General features: G+C 44.0%; 1 protein-coding gene across 8 annotated transcripts in view; it reads left to right on the forward strand.

Annotated features, from left to right (window-relative positions):
- Nucleotides 1-219: 219 nt before the first annotated feature.
- ZHX3 (zinc fingers and homeoboxes 3) overlaps nt 220-18,938 on the forward strand; it is a 145,116-nt gene continuing 126,397 nt past the window's right edge. For 7 of the 8 annotated variants that reach the window (XM_030826066.1, XM_030826060.1, XM_030826068.1 and 4 more), the window contains exon 1: nt 220-424. The gene's annotated coding sequence lies outside the window, so the exon portion shown is untranslated. Of the gene's footprint in view, nt 425-816; nt 981-18,938 lie in introns of those variants that run through there. The other variant, XM_030826061.1, reaches the window with a different exon arrangement.

An 18,938-nucleotide genomic window follows, 5' to 3' on the forward strand; every position in this document is an offset into this window, starting at 1 on the left:
TTCAGCCTCCACACTGTGAGAAGGGAAGGAGTGCGGGCGCATGCGCCGGGGGCAAGGTCCGCTCTCCGCGACGTCAGGGGGCTTGCACCCGCTCGAAAGCCCCGCCCCGCGGCCGCCAGAGGCGACCCGGGTAGGGGGGGGCCCTGGGCCACGCCCCCAGCTGAGCCGAGCAAGGCCGAGCGGAGCCGTGCAAGGCCGAGCAGAGCCGAGCGCCTCCGAGAGTGGCCGAGCCCAGCCGAGCGGCCCGGAGTCGGTTGGTGCAGCTGCGTCCCCGCTGCTCAGCAGTCCGCGGCTCCGGCGTCGCCGCCGCTGCCGCCTCTGCGGGGCCTGCGCCGGCCGCCCGCCCGCCCGGCCGCGGGGAGGGAGGCCCGCAGCGCGGGAAGAGCGGCCCGGTCGCGGGCGCCGCCACCGCCGCCGCTGCCAGGTGAGCGCCCGCCACGGCCAGCCGGCCCCGCGTGCCCCCGCGGCTGTCAGTCCCCGGTGTCTGTGTCTCTCTCTGCCTGTCAGCCCCTGTGTCTGCGCGAGCTCCTTCCCGCCACGCCTGGCCCGCGGCCGGCCCGCAGTCTCAGTCAGCCCCCTCCCGCCGGCTGCCCCTGGTCTTTCTGTCAGCCGCCAGCACCCCCATGCTGAGCGTCTCCGCCCCTTCCCCCCGGAGCCCCGCCCTCCGCCATCTGTCATCACCCCCCGGGCTCCAGGCGCGGGCGCCCAGGGGTCCTGGGGGTCAGGGTAGCCCCGCGTGCCACCATCGCGGAAGGCGCAAAAGGGGGTGGTAGAGGGGAAGCGGGGGTGTTCGCGCAGGCCCGCCTGACCGTGTGAGAGTGCGTGCCCGAGTGTGCGTTCCGCGTGTGCACCCGAGAGCCGCCTGCGTCCACGCCCGAGGGCCCTTGCACTCTGCTGGGATGTGGCAGCCCATGCCCCCGGTGTAAAGAGCGTCAGCTCGACCAGGGAAGGCGGCAGAGCCAGGACTCGAACCACTCGGGGTACAGTAGCATCCTGAATCTTGGGACCCTTGTTTGTCCACATGAAAAAACTACACATGGGCCCCAGGTCCTCGGATTCCCTGAGTGGTGTATGAGTGGAGTTTGGAGCTTGTTAAGCCTTCCCAGTTTGGGATTTTCATTCAGGGAAGCCTGTTGGAAGTGATTGAGGAGTGGATGGGATGTAGGGCTTAGGTGGGAAGTGTTTGAGAGCTTGAGTCATTTTGAGTTGCATGGTTTACATTTCTGAGCAGTGATTGCCCTGGGCTTGTGCCCTGCGAGAAACTTATGTGACTTGGGGTGGGGGAGTGAGGTGGGAAGGAATGTTCCTTTCTGTTTTTATCTGTATGAACACATAGTATATATTTATCCAGATACCCTAAATGTTTATTCATGAGGCGTCCACACATCCTTAATTTAAAAAAGGATTACAGTAGTTTCCATTTATACACGTTCTTGTGTGTTGTTATCTCGATGTTCTTTATTTGTGGTAACTTAGTATTGCAATATTTCAAAACTAAGAGAAAATGCGTCCTAAAACAATTGGTATTTTGCCGGATAATTCTGAACCACGGAGAAGGTGCCAAAAGCGCACTTCATTAGCTGGAACAACTTATTCGAGCTTAATTTGTTTCTAAGAGACATACAGTGGAAAAATCCAGAAGCGCAAAATAGTATCAAAGACACTTAGAAAATGAATGAAAAGGGCCCTTCTGTTGCTGCCTTGGAAAGATGGTATCAAAGTTGCTGTGGAGGACAGAGCCACTATGTAATGATCAACGTATTAACCAAGTTGGTTTTGTGACCTTGATACATTGAGTGGGGCTTGATTTGTGCAGTGGTTCATGACAGGCAAACATTGCATGGGAAGTGTGGTAATTTTTGGAAAAAAATGTTCCCCATGTTGTTTTGGTTTTTGGTTTTGAGTTTTTTTTTTTTTTTTCATATTGAAGTAAGATTTCAGACAAGGGAAGTCTCATGGTGGAGTGCTTTTTTCTTTTTAAAGATAACATTAAAAATTACCAAAGTAATTCATGTTTAAGGCAGAAAACTTGAAAAACAAAGAAAAGCATTGCAAAAAAACAAAAAAACCCCCATAATCCCACAAACCATAGTAAATCACAATTTGGTATTAAGCCTTTTAGCCTTGTTCCCATGTATATGTGTTTTTTCTTACAAAAATGCTATTATACTATACAACTTTTATTCTATGCTTTTTTCTTTGACTTATAACTAGATTATGAGAGATACATCTTGGTTTTATGAGTAGGAACTTGTGTTTCTCTTTGCAATCCTTTAAAAAAGTCAGATCACGTTAGTCCTCTGCTTAGAGCCCTCCAATAGCTTTTTGTCTTAAAGTAAAATCTGAAAGCCTTGCTGTGGCCCGCCAGGCTAACCCTCTTCCCCACAACCATCCTCACTTCGAGCCTTGCCAGACAGATCTCTTTGCTGTTTCTTAAAAACGTCAAGCTTACACCTGTAATCACAGCACTTTGGGAGGACGAGGCGGGTGGATCACGAGGTCAGGAGTTCGAGACCAGCCCGGCCAGCATGGTGACACCCTGTCTCTACTAAAAAAGAAAAAAAAAAAAAAAAAAAAAAAAAAAGTCGGGCTTGGTGGTGCGTGCCTGTAATCTCAGCCACTCAGGAGGCTGAGGCAGGAGAATTGCTTGAACCCAGGATGCGGAGGTTGCATTGGGCCAAGATCGCACCACCACACTGCAGCCTGGGAGACAAAGTGAGACTCTGTCTCAAAAAAGTCAAGCATACTCCAGCCTCGGTGCCTTTGCATTTGCTGTTCACTCTGCCTAGAACTCTGGTCCCTGGATATTAACATGGTTGACTCCCTTACTTCAGGTCTCTGCTCAAAAGTTGTCTGGCTTTGCTTGACCACACTATCAAATACACCCCATTTCCCTGTTGTTCTTATCCTGCCTTACTTACCACCACTTGGTAATACATATTTATTTGTTGGTGTATTGTCTCTCTCCCTCATTAACCCAGAAGTGTGAGACTTTTTTTCACTGATAAATCCTCAGGGCTCAGAAACTGCACCTGGCCCACTGTGGGTACTTAATATTTGTTGAATGAATGAAGGAAAGAATGAATGCTCATTATCCATCTATTCATGTGACCTTGCTGGTAGCCTTCTAGGCTTCTAGGTAGCTGTGTCATGAGTTAAAATGACAATCTCTTAAAAGTCAGGATATTCCTTTCTCATCTATATCTGAGAAGAATTTTACAAAGTGAGGCTATGGTCTTAAAAAGAATTACGGTCTTGATTTAACTTGAACAATTGAGGGAAGGAACATTTTTGGCAAATGTTGTTGGCTTTCCTTCTTATGCGTTATCCCTGTGTCATGTTGGACATTTTTGAAAAGTATAAAGTTTCCCAGTTATGTTTACAGCTGTGATTTCAATTTAGTAGTTGATAGTGTAAGCCTCAAGAGCATAGTGGGGTTTTTGTGTCAACAGATACCCAGAGATATAATTATAGCTTTAATGTGTTTTCATTTGGGGAATAGCTGTTACATATTTACTTATTTTTCTGGCAATTCTATCCTTTTCATCTCCCTGCTTATCAGTTTTTGGATGGCCTAGCAGGTATACTTAATTTTTTCTTTAACATTTTAAAATAAATCCTTGACCTTTTGCAATTTTACATCTCTCATGTGACTCTTGAACTGTTTGAAAGTACCAGTTTCATCTTTCAGAATGAAACATCCGCAGTAAAATATATAATTGCATTTTAATTTATGAGGATGGGAAAATTGTATCTTGGGGCAGAATTTTTACAGAGAAGTTGTAATGTGAGTGTAAGCTTTTCAAAGGTTTGAATTTCAGGTAGACTACTTTTCATTTTAGTGACTTTTTGGAAAAAAAACAGTTGCTTCTTATTTTTAAGAAAAAGGATCTCCTTGAACACAATCCAAACAGAGACCTTCAAAAACTTGTTTTTCTTATCCTCCAAATATACAAGAAGTTGGTGGGTGGTGGTGGTAAGGGGGGAATCCTAAATAAAAATTATTTTCTTAAAGGCCTAAAAGGAGGCTGGGCGCGGTGGCTCACGCCTGTAATCCCAGCACTTTGGGAGGCTGAGGCGGGCAGATCATGAGGTCAGGAGATCAAGACCATCCTGGCTAACATGGTGAAACCCCGTCTTTAATAAAAATATAAAAATTAGCCGGGCGTGTTGGCAGACGCCTGTAGTTCCAGCTACTTGGGAGGCTGAGGCAGGAGAATGGTGTGAACAGGAGGCAGAGCCTGCAGTGAGCTGAGATCTCGCCACTGCACTCCAGCCTGGGCGACAGAGTGAGACTCCATCTCCAAAAAAAAAAAAAAAAAAAAAAGGCCTAAAAGTGTGTGTTAAGAATTTATTTTTACTTGTTCCACAGGTATTGATTGAGCATGTATTTGAGCCAGTTCTATGTTTGTGTGGGCTATGTTACCATGTTCAGTTTTAAACTATCAACGTGATTTTTAATTATTTCTTTTCTTTTCTGGCTCTGCTACCTCCCTTCTCTCATCATATTCTCTCTCTAAATGATCTAATCAATTCCCAGGACCCTAGAACCCCCTGGATGCAGATGACTCTTTCTGTTACGTTTCCCCACCCTTTCTCTGGTTCCAGACTTGCAGTTTCAGCTACCACCTTCCTGTCCCAGTGATCTCAAATTTCACAGGTTCAGAACTGATCTCTCAATCTCCCTCTCAAGCTTTGAAACTTGTATTCCTCATTCCTGACCCTTCCTTACTCTCCCCTTCAGCCTTCTGTCTCACTGTTAGTATTGTCTATTCATTGTTCAGGCTGGACACCTGAAAGTTGTCTGTGATTCTTCTCATTTCCTCACTCCACATGCAACCCATCCTTATGGCTTTTTGGCCTAGCCTCTAGAATATCTCAAACCCTTCCTTCTTTCCATCTTCCTAATTCACCTACCCACCTCTCTCAGATGGATGATTCCATGTCTCCTGGTTGGTCTCCCAGCTTCCACTGTTGCTTTCTTCTAGCACATTTTCCTCACAGCAGCCAGAGTGATCCTACTAAAGAGTAAACCCAAGCATGCCACCCCCCTGCTTGGTGGCTTTCACTGCACTTGGACTCACATCCACACTTACTCTGACATGCTCCCTCTCCAGGCTCCCCTCCTTGTTTGCCATGCTTGTCAGGTTGAACACCTTCAGTTCCTCAAACATGCCATATTCTCCTCTTCTGTACAGGCTCTTCCCTCCCCTTGTCTCATAGAAAGATCCTTAAACTTCCAGTCTCAGCTAAAACATCTCCTCCTCAGAGGGGTCTTCCCTGATCACCACTTCTATAGTAGCTTCCTCCCCATTGTCCTCTATCTCAACACATGTGCATTTATTGCTTGCACTTCACTAAAATTCATAGTATGTCCAGAGTTCGTTCCTTCTGGTGGGTTGGTGGTCTCTCTGACTTCAAGAAAGGAGCTGCAGACCTTCGTGGTGAGTGTTACAGCTCTTAAAGATGGCATGGACCTAAAGAGTGAGTAGCAGCAAGATTTATTGTGAAGAGCGAAAAAACAAAGCTTCCACAACCTGGAAGGAACCCGAGCGGGTTGCTGCTACTGGCTGGGGTGGCTAGCTTTTATTCCCTTATTTGTCCCAGTCCATGTCCTGCTGATTGGTCCATTTTACAGGGTGCTGTTTAGTCTATTTTTACAAACCTCTAGCTAGCTACAGAGCGCTGATTGGTGCGTTTTTACAGAGCACTGATTGTTACGTTTTACAAACCTCTGGCTAGCTACAGAGTGCCGATTGGTGCATATTACAGTCCTCTTGTAAGACAAAGAAGTTCTCCAAATCCCCACTCAACCCAGGAAGTCCAGCTGGCTTTACCCCCTCAATAGCACTTCATTTATATGTTTCCTTCTTTTGTTTTCTTCTTTATTGTCTACTCCCCCAATAGAGACTACAAGATCTAGGAGGGCAGGGACAGCCTTGTCCTGTATATGGTACAGTCCTAGCACCCAGTGCTCTGCCCAGAGTCCAGTAGGTGTAAGGCCTCAGAACATTTTGAATAATTATTTTAATAGCTACTTTTTTCAAGAATTCGTATGTACCAGGTCCATTGCTATGTGTGTTCACACATTATCTCTAAATCTTTGGGAGAACCCAGTATGGTGATGATGGTAATTATATTACCACTTCTGTTTTTTTAGTTGAGAAAATTGAACTTAGAGAATTTAAGTAATGTTTAAAGTTACATAGCTAAGAATATGGTGGAATTAGGATTTTAATCTATGTGATGTGACTTTAGAACCTTCCCTCTTTTTCATTACTGCCTTCTGATATGAATGCAGGAATGAATGAATATGAAATATGCTGTAATATTAATCCCTGATGGTTTCTCTTGTCTTTCTAAGCATGTATGAGAGCATTAAAATAAGAACACTTGGGTTAGGATGTTATATTCTCCTGGGAAGCTTCTGTTAATAACCACTATGCCAAAGCATACAGATTAGTTTGCTTTCAGGCTCTGTGTTTTAATTTTACCTTTGCCACTTTCTAGCTCTAAGCCTTTGGGAAAATTACATGTCTAAGTCTGTTTTTTCAGCCGTAAATGGGGAAAAATAATAGTTCTTATAGGATCTTTTGAGGAGCAGAATTATACACAAAACACTATCAATGTTAGCTATTACTATTGTAAGGAGAAAAAAAGTCCTCAAGAAAAGACTTATAAACTCATCAACAATTTAGAGTTTGGGTAAGAGTGAATGACAGACAATAACTAACTTAGTGTTCTTTCACTGACCATGGTTTTGAATTTATAAAAATTATCAGAGAATTGGCCAGGCACAGTGGCTCATGCCTGTAATCCCAGCACTTTGGGAGGCCTAGGCGGGCAGATCACGAGGTCAAGAGATCAAGACCATCCTGGCCAACATGGTGAAACCCTGTCTCTACTAAAAATACAAAAAATTAGCTTGGTGTGGTGGCACGTGCCTGTAGTCCCAGCTACTTGGGAGGCTGAGGCAGGAGAATCCCTTGAACCTGGGAGGGGGAGGTTGCAGTGAGCCGAGATCATGCCACTGCACTCCAGCCTGGTGACAGAGTGAGACTCTGTCTCAAAAAAAAAAAAAAAAAAAAAAAAAATCAGAATTAACGATCTGGGTTGGGATTTATAATTATTCTATTGATGTATGACAACTTTATATTTGGATTTATGCTTGTTAAATGCTTGTGAAGTAAGATAACTTTCTTTTAAAAAAAAAAACTCTTCCCCATCTTTAGAAGGATTCTCAGGGTGGAGAGATCTTTCAAGAAGCTGGCTATGTTATTTAATTTTATTTTTTTGCACTAGAAAGATATTCACCAGCATACTGTTTACATCAGTAATGCTTACCACCAGGGAGTTTATTTCAGATAACCAAGTGAACAGTAGACTCAGTTTAAGCATAATGGGCTTGACAGCTCTCATGGTGGAATATCTGGGCACAGTTATATTTTCTGGTGGGATGTCTTATGAGCAAGTGCCAAGTCTGGTGGTGGTTATCATCTCTGTGAAATAGAGGTGAGGTCTGCTAAGAATAAATGGGAAGAGGTCAGAGGAAAACAAGGTTCGACACGCTATTGAGGTCAAGAAGAGGGGGTAATGAACTTGAGACAATGTCCATGATCTCCAGGCAGTATGCAGGGCTCCACTGATATAGGACCATGGATAAACTGGGGCACTGGTAGCATTCAGCTGCCTGGTTTTAGGAGCAAAGAAGGCATATAGTTGGATTGAGCCAGGGTTGGGGTTTGCTGGGGTGAGTGGCAGAAAGACAGTGGAGCGGAGGAACTGGGATATTGGCCAGGAGGTGACTAATGTGATAGCTAAAGGTATCTAGGCTAGATAGGGAAGAGAAAAGGACCAGTGTTGTTGAAGTCAAGGAATGGTTGTATGGAGTGATAGAGTAATAGGAGGATGTGGCTAGAGAGGGACACATGAGTGGAAGATTTCAGAGTTGGAGCAGTTAATTACTGGGCATGACAGATTTCCTGTGTTTTGCCACAGATATGAGTGACTGAAATGAAGTGAACTCAGTGAAGATGGCTGAATTCAAGGAGGTCAAGTAACTGAGAGGCTGGAGAGTTGTTTTGGCCATCTGTGTGGTCAGAGAAGCCATCAGAAGGATTGTAGGATATTTAGGATGGAGAAAAGGAAGGTGGGCCAAATCTTCAGCAAATGAGGTGGGGTCGGAGATCCTAGCAATGAGATGTTGTGGTTACCCTGCAGGAATCTGAAAGGATCAGGGGATTTTACGTGAGGGAGATGGAAAAGTAGTGACCTGGAAGGTTTATTGGTTGCCAGGTCTCTCGGGAAGGAGTCGGCCATGGCCCAGGTTCATTATATTCTGAAGGAATCCCAATTCAAGAGGGCAGCACTAGAGGCATGTAGTATTGTGTTTTTAAACGTGTTCATGAAAATCATGTGAGGATGTATGTTAAAAAACAGATTCCAGGCTCACTGAACTACAGTCTTTAGGAGGAGGAGACTGAGAATGTGTATTTTTAACACCCTCCCCACTTGGTAATTCTTTATAATTAGGCAAGTTTGGGAAATGCAGCTGTAGTGATTAAGAACATGGCATCTGGAAGCCCATTGCCTGGGTCTGAAGGAGGTGGGACTGGTGGGAGGGAACCTTAGCCCATGACACTTAAGAGTTTGGCTTTCCAGATACATCTGATACCAGAAACAGTGAGCTAAGAATGCTCTATCAGAGGCAAATACACTGACAACAGCAGGAAGGGACAGCTGGTAATGACAGAAACAGAAATGCTCTACAAAATAATTCAACGTATAGCTGTTTGGAGACATTTATTATAGAGAAAAACATTCCTGTTTGCCTCGGTGGTCTCTGAATACATCAACTGATTATAATTGTTATCATGTTCAACAGGAATAGGTCGAATTAGGGTTTAGTTGTTCAGAAAGGCTGAGAAGGAAGTTGTGCAATTTAGAAAGCTTTCTGTCTTAAACCAGCATGCTTAGTGCTTTAGATATTTGTAAAATTATGTGCACAATTCTGTCTCTGAAGATACTGGATTTAAAAACAAAGTTTTACTCAACAAGCCAAAGTTAAGAACAGTTGTTATCCCCAAGGGGTTGTCTATATGATTAGATATTTAATATTATGATACTGGTAGCCCTACTGCCCCATTCTCCCTATTTTCCCTGGGAAAATTCTTTCCATGACAAGGAGAGGAATCCTGCAAAAGAATAGCTGCTCATGAGGGAACTTGGAGTTAGTCATTCTTGGCTGACCACTTACACTCCCCCTGTTGCTATTAAGGAGGTTCTGAATTTGAGTTGCATTGTTTAGATTACTTAACACTATAACACCTGGTTTATCATACCCAAACACTAAAGCTTTGGGAAAAGAATGTTGTCAGCACTGTTGAAGTGGTTGCTATGGACCTTGAGTCTAAAACTTGGTTTGCTCAATCATGTGTTCCATTTCTTATTTCCTCTTGGACTGAGAAGGCTGGCTTTCAAACTGGTGAATAGCAGCACCTCAGTTGCATTCCAGTCACCTACCACATCCTTCCACTCACTGTATCCTCTCCTCAGTGAACTACAGGGAGCTAGTCAAATGTACATCATGAGGCCTAGAAAATGTGGCCGTGGAGGATTAGCAATGCCAATTCAACCAGAACTTTCATTTTGCAAGTTGAGATTTGTAAAAAGGGATTCCATTTTAGAGAAAAAAAGGAATTCAGAATATTTTTCCCTTTTAGAAAAACATTTTCTTCTAAAGCTGAGGAATACTCAACAGAACCGATCAGTGTGATGGTGATAATATGTTCTTTAATGTCACACTTTTCCTCCCATCAGAGCTCAGGAACCCTTTCAGGCTCTGCTGTATTATGGTGCTCGTTATAATGTTTAAATCACTAAAGGTATTCACCTTGTGAAGTGTTTGTATTCCTGCTGTGGACTAGGTATCTTAGTTGAAAAGAGGGTCCATGGCCTCAAGGAACTTTTTAAAAAGTTAGTCAAGGTGCATTTAGATCTCTAACCTCAAGCAGACCATGCTATGTACTGTGAAGGAGATATAATCAAAATGTCATAGGATCACAGATGAAAGAGAGGGTATCTCTAATGGTGGATGGAGGTGGCAAGAGGAGATTGGAGGATGCTTTAAGGGAATGTTTGTATTCAGACTGGATCTTGAAGGTTGAGTAAAATTTTGGAACTAGTAAATTACATTTGATATTTTCTGTTTACTAAGGCATCATTTATTTTAGCAAGACTACAACATAGTGCTTAATGAATTAGCCTTCAGTTATCTGAAATGACTCAATTACTTTGGATACCTTGTTTCTGTAATTAATGTGTGATGCATTAAGGAATATTTGGTGGAGAAGGGCTTTTATGGAAGCATAGCTGAAAACGATCTTGGGATCATAGTAGATATCTGAAAGAATGGGATATATAGTGGTATGGTAGTGAATAGAAAACCAGAATGATAATGGGATGTATATGTTTGAATATATGGTTTAAAATGGAGGGAAAATGGAGCTCTAAATGATGTTAATGAGGCCTTCATAGGAAATGAATAGTCTGCCAGGTTAGCAGGACTTTTGAATACTCACCATCTCATTGCTGAGTATCTTTCTCTCGGGTGGTTGGCAATGTGGTCTGTAGATCCCTGTGGGGTTGGCCACAGTAAACCAAAGGAGGTCAGCTGCTCCTCATTCTGCCTTGCTCTAGGTGGCTAAGCACAGACGGTTTTACAGAAAGCCTGTGAAGCCATGTCCAGAGTGGCTCTTTCTGCCCTAGACTTTTGCACACTTGGTTCCTGGGCTTGGCCTACCTCAAAGCTATGTCTTCCTGCCATGGAGTGGATTCTCTCTCACTGGTGTGTGTACTCTCTGGATGAGTTCGCACTCCTTTGGCAAGCCCATTTCTTGCCATGGTAGGTTAGCTATAGCTGGACCATTGTGCTAGCCTTGTAGGTGGTCATCATTATGCCTGAAATCTTGCATTCAATTTTTCCTTTCCCATGTTAAGGCTCTTCCACTTGACCTCTCCATTCAACTCTTAATTTTCCAGGAAGCTGAAAAACATACTACTTGCTACCTTTTGTGCTGAAATGGAACCCTGGTCCAGAATTTTGATCCCCTTGGGAATCAACATATATAGTTCACAGAAGATAGCATTTTCTTTTTGTTTATTCCTGATAATGCCAATACCATTTAAAAAGCCAAGATATTTGGCAATGCTATAGGCCCCATTTTACCATACAGGTAACTAAAGCCACTTAAGAAAATGATTTCAGTAATTCACCAAATAACATACTTATTATGTGCCTACTATGTGTCAGATACTATGCTGGACACCAACGGAGAGCAAATCAGACATGGTCTTCTGTGGTACTCACAGTCTGGTGGACCTATGGCCAGAAAGCCATGAGAGCCTTATAGAATGACTGTAGGCTTTGGGGAAGAAAGGCCTGGTGCCTAGTCCCACTTTTGCCTTTTATCAATTACATGACCTTAAGCATTTGACCCTATTTTCTGTCAAGTAAAATAAAAAGGATTTACCCTGGCTTATAAGATTTTTCTAAGACTGGATGAGACTACGTAGAAAAGAGCTTTGCAAAGGTCAAGTTACTATATATGCAAATATAGTTGGGAGTAATCAGCCCTGTATTCTTTAACAAGAATGACTAATGGAGTATTTTCACTTCTCTGTGGCTTCAGAGAATGCGTCGTATCCCCAAATACAATGCTTGAACTGAATATTAACATTTCACTAATTCTAATGTATATTAATAAATAAGGAAACCAGCTACTTAGGTGGTACCTAGGGCTATATAGTTATCTTTAAAAAGTCATAGATTTAATACATATTGGCTTTATTTCAGAAAACAGTGCTTCTGGATGTTTACTATATAACCAGAAATTTATTATTACAACAATGGATATATAATTCCAATAATACAATACATACCATGATATAGTACAAAAATCAGAACAATAGTTATAATAAAAAGTATTCTTTGTAAATAGTAGAAGATTACTTTTTGCAGGTTTAGGTTGATAAGGAATTTTGAACTGAACTGCTACTTTTTGGTTTTGACTTTTTTTTTTGGTCGTTGGGTTTTTTTTAATTTATTTATTTATTTTTATTTTTTTTGAGACGGAGTCTCGCTCTGTCACCCAGACTGGAGTGCAGTGGCGCGATCTCGGCTCACTGCAAGCTCCGCCTCCTGGGTTCACACCATTCTCCTGCCTCAGCCTCCTGAGTAGCTGGGATTACAGGCGCCCACCACCACTGGCTAATTTTTTGTATTTTTAGTAGAGACAGGGTTTCACCATGTTAGCCAGGATGGTCTTGATCTCCTGACCTCGTGATCCGCCCATCTCGGCCTCCCAAAGTGCTGGGATTACAGGAGTGAGCCACCGCGCCCAGCTGGTTGGTTTTTGAGACAGGGTCTCGCTCTGTTGTCCAGACTGGAGTGCAGTGGTGTGATCCTAGCTTACTGCAGCTTCTTCCTCCTGGGATCAAGTAGTCCTCCCTCCTCAGCCTCCCGAGTAGCTGGGACCACAGGTGTGCACCAACATGCCCGGCTAATTTTTGTATTTTTTGTAGAGGCAGGGTTTCACCATGTTGCCCAGGCCGGACTTGAACTCAGCTTAAGCAATCCACCCACATTGGCCTCCCAAAGTGCTGGGATTACAGGCATGAATCACCGCTCCTGGCCAACTTTCTGTTGTTTTAATGGTCCCTCTTACCTTGCATGTCACTGAACAACTAAGACATTTCGTTGTAGGTATTTTTTGTAGCAACCTAGACAAGACCCTTAATCTTTGAACCTCAATTTTACTCATAAAATGTGACCTTTTCTTTGCCATGCCAACTTAACAGGGTTGTTGAGACATTCAAATATAGTATTGAATGGATATGCTTCTATCTGTGTAATGGTCCTTGTTCAGTCATGGGTGTAGTGATGCGGTAATTCTGGCAAATGAATGCCCCAGAAGGGCTATGTCTTGATTTGTAACATAGTCCTTGGTCAAGTCTTGATTCTTCCCCATGATGATTTATCCTATTGTCCCATTCTCATTTAATAACATCTCACTTTATACCCACTTGGCCATTAGCCAACACTTACTGAGCTTCTGCTGTGTGTCTAGCCTGTGTAAGATGCTGGGGATATAGAGGTGAGAGGCCAGACCCTGTCTCCTGGGTACTTGTTCGAGTAGGGGAGTTCAAAACTGCAACAGCAATTCTTGCCTCCATTTCTAGCCTGCTGGTCTGCCCAAAATTTAAGACTTGTCAGCCCTACAATTGCATGAGCCAGTTCTTAAAATAAATCTTGTGTGTGAGTATGACTGTGTATTCATACAGATATCCATTCACACACATATATATATATAGTTGTTTCATATTGGTTCTATTTTTCTGTAGAGCCCTTACTGATACAATACTCAATAAATGCTCTCCTTGTGGATGCAGTAAGAAGAGGAACAAGCATGATAAACAAGATGCTTGCTGTGGTTTTAGCCATGTTGACTTTGAGCTGGAATTCCACCCGTGGAATCCAGGTGGAAATACTGGCAGGCACATGTAAGCCAGATTACGGAGAGCTCACGTGAGTGGTCTGGCCTGTGGAGATATAGCTACACTTCCACAGCTACACACTGTGGAAGTCTCCAGTGTGTAGCCGTCAGCTGAAGTTATATTTGTGGATGATTTCAAACAGAAAGTATAGTATGTAGAGTAAGAGGAAGTATAAAGATGGAACCCCAGGAAATACTAACATTTAGTGGGGAGGCAGAGGGGAGGAGACTATACTGGAAACCAAGTAGGAGTAGACAGAGAGGGGGAAGATCAAGAGAGAATGGGGCCATGGAAACTAAGGCAGGGGATAATTTCAAGAAGGTGGGAGTACAGCAGTGTTAAGTGCCATGAAAAGGTAAAGTAAGAGAAATGTTGGAAATTGTCCATTGGATTTAGCTCCTAAGAGGTATCACTGGAGGTGAATGTTTCAGCATCCCACCACCACATTACCGTGGGTAGGGGTGGAGTAGAGAATCCATGGTAATGAAGTAGAGATGCATTTTCACTGCTGATGCTTAAAAGAGCTCAGCTAGGAAGTGTGAGGATAAGAGGGGGCTATGGGCTTCCCAAGGAAGGGGTGATTTTAGGATGAGAGGGGCTCTAGCATGTTCAGAGGCCGAGGAAAGGAAGAGCCAGGAGAAAGGAAAAAAATCAGAGATTCAGGAAGAGAAAGGATAAGTGCTTGAACAGGGTCTCTTCTGTGGATGGAGGGGCATGCACAGGAGATGGCCAGTAGCATTGCCAGAGGAGGGGTGCCTGTTTCATTTGACTGTGCGGAAAGAGAAAAGGCTATTTGGGGATACAGAGAAGTCTATAGAAGGCAGGGGGCCAGGCCGGGCGCGGTGGCTCACGTTTGTAATCCCAGCACTTTGGGAGGCCGAGGCGGGCGGATCACGAGGTCAGGATATCGAGACCACGGTGAAACCCCGTCTCTACTAAAAATACAAAAAAATTAGCCGGGCGTGGTGGCGGGCACCTGTAGTCCCAGCTACTTGGAGAGGCTGAGGCAGGAGAATGGCGTGAACCCGGGAGGCGGAGCTTGCAGTGAGCCGAGATTGCGCCACTGCTCTCCAGCCTGGGCGACAGAGCAAGACTCCATCTCAAAAAAAAAAAAAAAAAAAAAAAAAAAGAAGGCGCAGGGGGCTGGAATTTTTGCCCTTGTAGAAACTTCTATTTTTTTGTGTGAAGTGGAGCATTGGCATCCACTGATAGCCAAGGGTAGATGATGCAGTAAGGTCTTTGAAGGCAGATAAGGTATAAAATTACTGTGTGGAGCTTGGAAGTGGGAGTTGATTTTTGCTCCTCATTGTGTTTTGAATAAAAGTTATACTCCACAGTCTGATATTTACAGAGACCTCCACAATCTGCCTTTTATCAGTTCTACCAGACTACCTATCCTTTTTGTTTCATTCTAGCACCCTTGTACTTTAGTTGAGTGTGTCTGATGTGGCACTAGAATGTGGCTTTGAGAGATTAGATGCTGTAGGGAAGATGCTGTTAGACTAAGAGTCAGGGGTCCTGTGTCCAGTTTGGCTTCACCACTTATCAGCTATGGGAACTTGGACATAACTTCGCTAAGTCCATTTTTTTCATTTGTGAATTGTTAATAACAATAGTATTGATGAAGGTGTGTCAAATGAGAAAACATATTTTAAAGTACTTTGAAGAGGATAAGTAATACAGAAATGGAGATGGTCATCAGGCTATCCTTAATCCTAGCTCCAGGCTTTCTTCATTACCACGAGTCCTCTCCCTTCTCTCCAGCTGCCATTTTAATTCAGCCTGTATTGTGTAGAGAAACGCTAGCTACTGTAATAGATAAACTCTGCTGAAACTTCAGTGGCTTAAAACAGTAGACATTTCTGTGCTCATTTAAAATCCAGTCACCTGTGGGGATGGAGGGGGCCCAGACTAATGACGCTCTGCCGTCTTCAAACCACGGTTTCCAAGGTTGCCCTGGGTGTCAGTGGCCTGCCAGCAGTGTTGGAGAAGAGAGTGAGAGGGCATGATTGTCTGGGAGGCTTTTGTATACCAGGCCTAGGATAGGAGCTAGTGACCAAGGCTAAAGGACAGATGGTTGAGAAGAGGCATGTATCTACTGAATAGGTGGTGAATTTGGGGTGTGTGGGTGTTTATTTGCAGAAAATGGTTGAGGTGGCTCTGAGAAGAGTGAGGTGCAGGACCTGCGCAACCCCAGGAGGGAATGGAGAAGCTCCTGCCTCTATGGGCAGAGTTTGGGAAGGGCCAAGGGGCCTAGGACTTGTTCCTGGTAAAGAAGGCAAGTGATGCAAAGGTGGGAGAGAGGTCCATGGGTCAGGGAAGAGGGAGCTGAGAACTGGGGTGTTAGTACACCTTTGTGGTGAGCTTCTTAAAGGCTAGGGAGACATTGTTTATCTTTTTTAGGATAAGAAAATTGATGCAGTGGTGCCTTGATAAAGGGCACACAACTAATTGGCAGCAGAGAAATGAGCTACGGCCTGGGTCTTTTGACATCAAAGCCCCTAGTAGTGAGACCCAGGAAACATCCCACTGGGAAGGCTGGAAAACCTGGGCTCTGAAGAAGTTGGTTTGAGGTAAACCATTGGGCACGGGATTGGAAGAGCACTTGCAGTGGCCTATTCCTTTATAGGTGACTCACTCTTTGCCTGCATCTACTGGATGGGAGGTGATTTTGGGGTGTGTGGGTGTTTATTTGCACAAAATGGTGGAGGGAGCTCTGAGAAGAGTGAGGCAAGACCTGTGCAAACACAGGAGGGAATGAAGAGGCTCCTGCCTCAATGGACAGAGCTTGGGAAGGGCCTGGGGACCTAGGACTGATTCCTGGTAAAGGAGGAAGGGCAAAAATCCTAAGGCAGGACTGTTCTTAATGAATTCAAGGACTGAAAGGAGACCAGGTTGGTACAAGACTAAGAGGAGGAGAGGTGTATGAGAGGATACTGGAGCGCAAAGCAGGGCCCATATCACTCAAGAACTTACAGGGCATAGCAAGGCATTAAGATTCTATTCTAAGGTCAGTGAGAAGCCATTGTATATTTTGAGTATGGGGTGGTATGATGGCCTGATTTATAGTTTAAAAAGACCACCCAGACTGTTGTATGGAGAATGGGTAGAGGGGAGGCCAGAATATTAATTGAGTGTAGTGGGTGAGGGAAAAGGAGGAATTCAAGAGGAGATGAAAGTCTGGAGCTTAAAGAAGAGGTTCAGGCTGGAAAATACAACTTGATCCTGTATTTCCTGTTAGCTCACTCCCTGTTCTTAGCCAGGCTTCCTGCAAGTAGCCTTATCCATGGTCTCTACTTCCTCACCTCCTGCAATTTAACCCTCTGTACTCTGGCCTCTGTCACTGCCACTTACTTCCCTGAAATGTCTCGGGCAAAGGGCACCCTAGGCCCTTTGTGGTTACCTAAGTCTAGGCCTTTAGCCCTTGTCTGACTTGGCTTGCATTCCTTCACACTGTGAGCGACTTCTGCCTTGAAAGGCCCTCCTCCTTAGCCCTTCTGTCTTTCTGACCCGCCATTCTGTGGCCACTTTCTGGTCCCCAAGTCCTCAGGCCAGCCCTGAAATGTTAGCATTCTCCAGGCTTCTGGGTTTCCAGTTGGTCCTCCTGGCTTCCCCTGTGCCCCTCTGCATAGAATAAACCCTATCCTGCTCATAGGCCAACACTACTTGCCTTTCCAGCTTCATCTCAGGTGCCCCTCCTCCAAAAGCCTTCTCTGACCCCTCAGGCTGGGTAGGCGCCACTTCTCCTTTTCCATTTCTCCTGGAACATAAAGTAGATTACCTCTGTGATAGCACTTAGCACCCTGTTGACTGACTTGTCTCCCCAGTCTAGTAGTTCTTGAGGGATAGAGTTACAATGAAATACTGCGTGATCTAGGACAGAGATTGCTTTCTCCGGTTCAGGTGAAAGCTACACTTTATAATGAAGGTATCTATACTTCATTGTATATCCTTTAATAGTGCATTCATTTCTCACTGGGTCTGAAGGCTGGAATTCTGGTATAATATATTCTATGAACAGAAGAGATTAACTAGAAATAATCAGTGTCTCAATTTTCCGAAAGGAAAAAAAAAATGACTAAGAATCTGAATTGCTTCAAAAGGGCTTCTAAAGACTTGCATTTCTTGCCTGGTAATTTGGATCTCCACTCCCACCCTCCCATCCCAAAGCCTGTTACATGTGTCTTGTATTTTGTGATTCCACAATTCTAGGTATGACATTACAATTGCCTCCATGGTGATGAGCACTAACATTCTTGTGTGCTGAATTGTGATAGCCGTCAAAGGCAGCAAATAGACTGAATGAAAGATGAGCTTCTGCCTTTATATCCTTCTCTTCTGCTACCCAACTCATTGTGGTGAAGGAAAAAGAAAACGCGGGTGGAGACTGACTATATGCTTAGGTATACAAATCACACATCTGGAGTTTCAGGAAGGCTTTGGGTGGTTAATGTCACTAAACTCTCATGCTTGTCTTTTTTTTTTTTTTTTTTTTTTTTTTGAGACAGAGTCTCCTTCTGTCGCCCAGGCTGGAGTGCAGTGGTGCAATCTCGGCTTACTGCAACCTCTGCCTTCCAGGTTCAAGCGATTTTCTTGCCTCAGCCTCCTGAGTAACTGGGAATACAGGTGTCTGCCACCATGCCTGGCTAATTTTTGTATTTTTAGTAGAGATGGGGTTTTGCCGTGTTGGCAAGGCTGGTCTCGAACTCCTGACCTCAAGTGATCCACCTGCCTCAGCCTCCCAAAGTGCTGGGATTACAGGCGTGAGCCACCGCACCTAGCCTCATGCTTGTCTTTCATATGTCTTTTTCTACTCTTGAATTTTCTTTTTGTCTTTCTCAGTTCTAAATTCACTCTATCATTTTTGGCAGGTGGAACAAAGAAAATATAATGTTGAATCACTTTCTTCTCAGTGGCTGTGATTTTTAGAATATTTCTTGATTTTTTTCAATGTTTAGTTTTCTGAGCCTAGCAGAGCAAAAAAGCGATGATGCCTTTCATTAAATGAAACCCTTAGCATAATTACTCAAAATCATGTGACAGATTATCCTTGTGTCTTTTTTGATATAGTGTTGGGCTGATTAATTTATCTTTAAGAAAAAAAATTACGGAGTTGTTATTTACCTTTAACTAGAATGCCTCTCAAATGGAATAAGACTGCCCAAGTAAATGTAATAGCAGACTAAATTTGAGCTGTTATATTATTCTCTGAAGGCTTTGTTGTTAGCAGGGTGAGAAATGCTGGCACATAGGAGCTGCACTCTATTGATTCCCAATTATGTTTATTTCTGGTGTCCAAATAAGACATTAGGATTGCAGACTTTCAGGTAGGAAGTGACCACAGAGTTTTCCAGTATGCCCACTGGTGAGATGCCAACTCCTCT

Source organism: Nomascus leucogenys, chromosome 13, assembly GCF_006542625.1.
Source record: "Nomascus leucogenys isolate Asia chromosome 13, Asia_NLE_v1, whole genome shotgun sequence".
NCBI lineage: Eukaryota > Metazoa > Chordata > Mammalia > Primates > Hylobatidae > Nomascus > Nomascus leucogenys.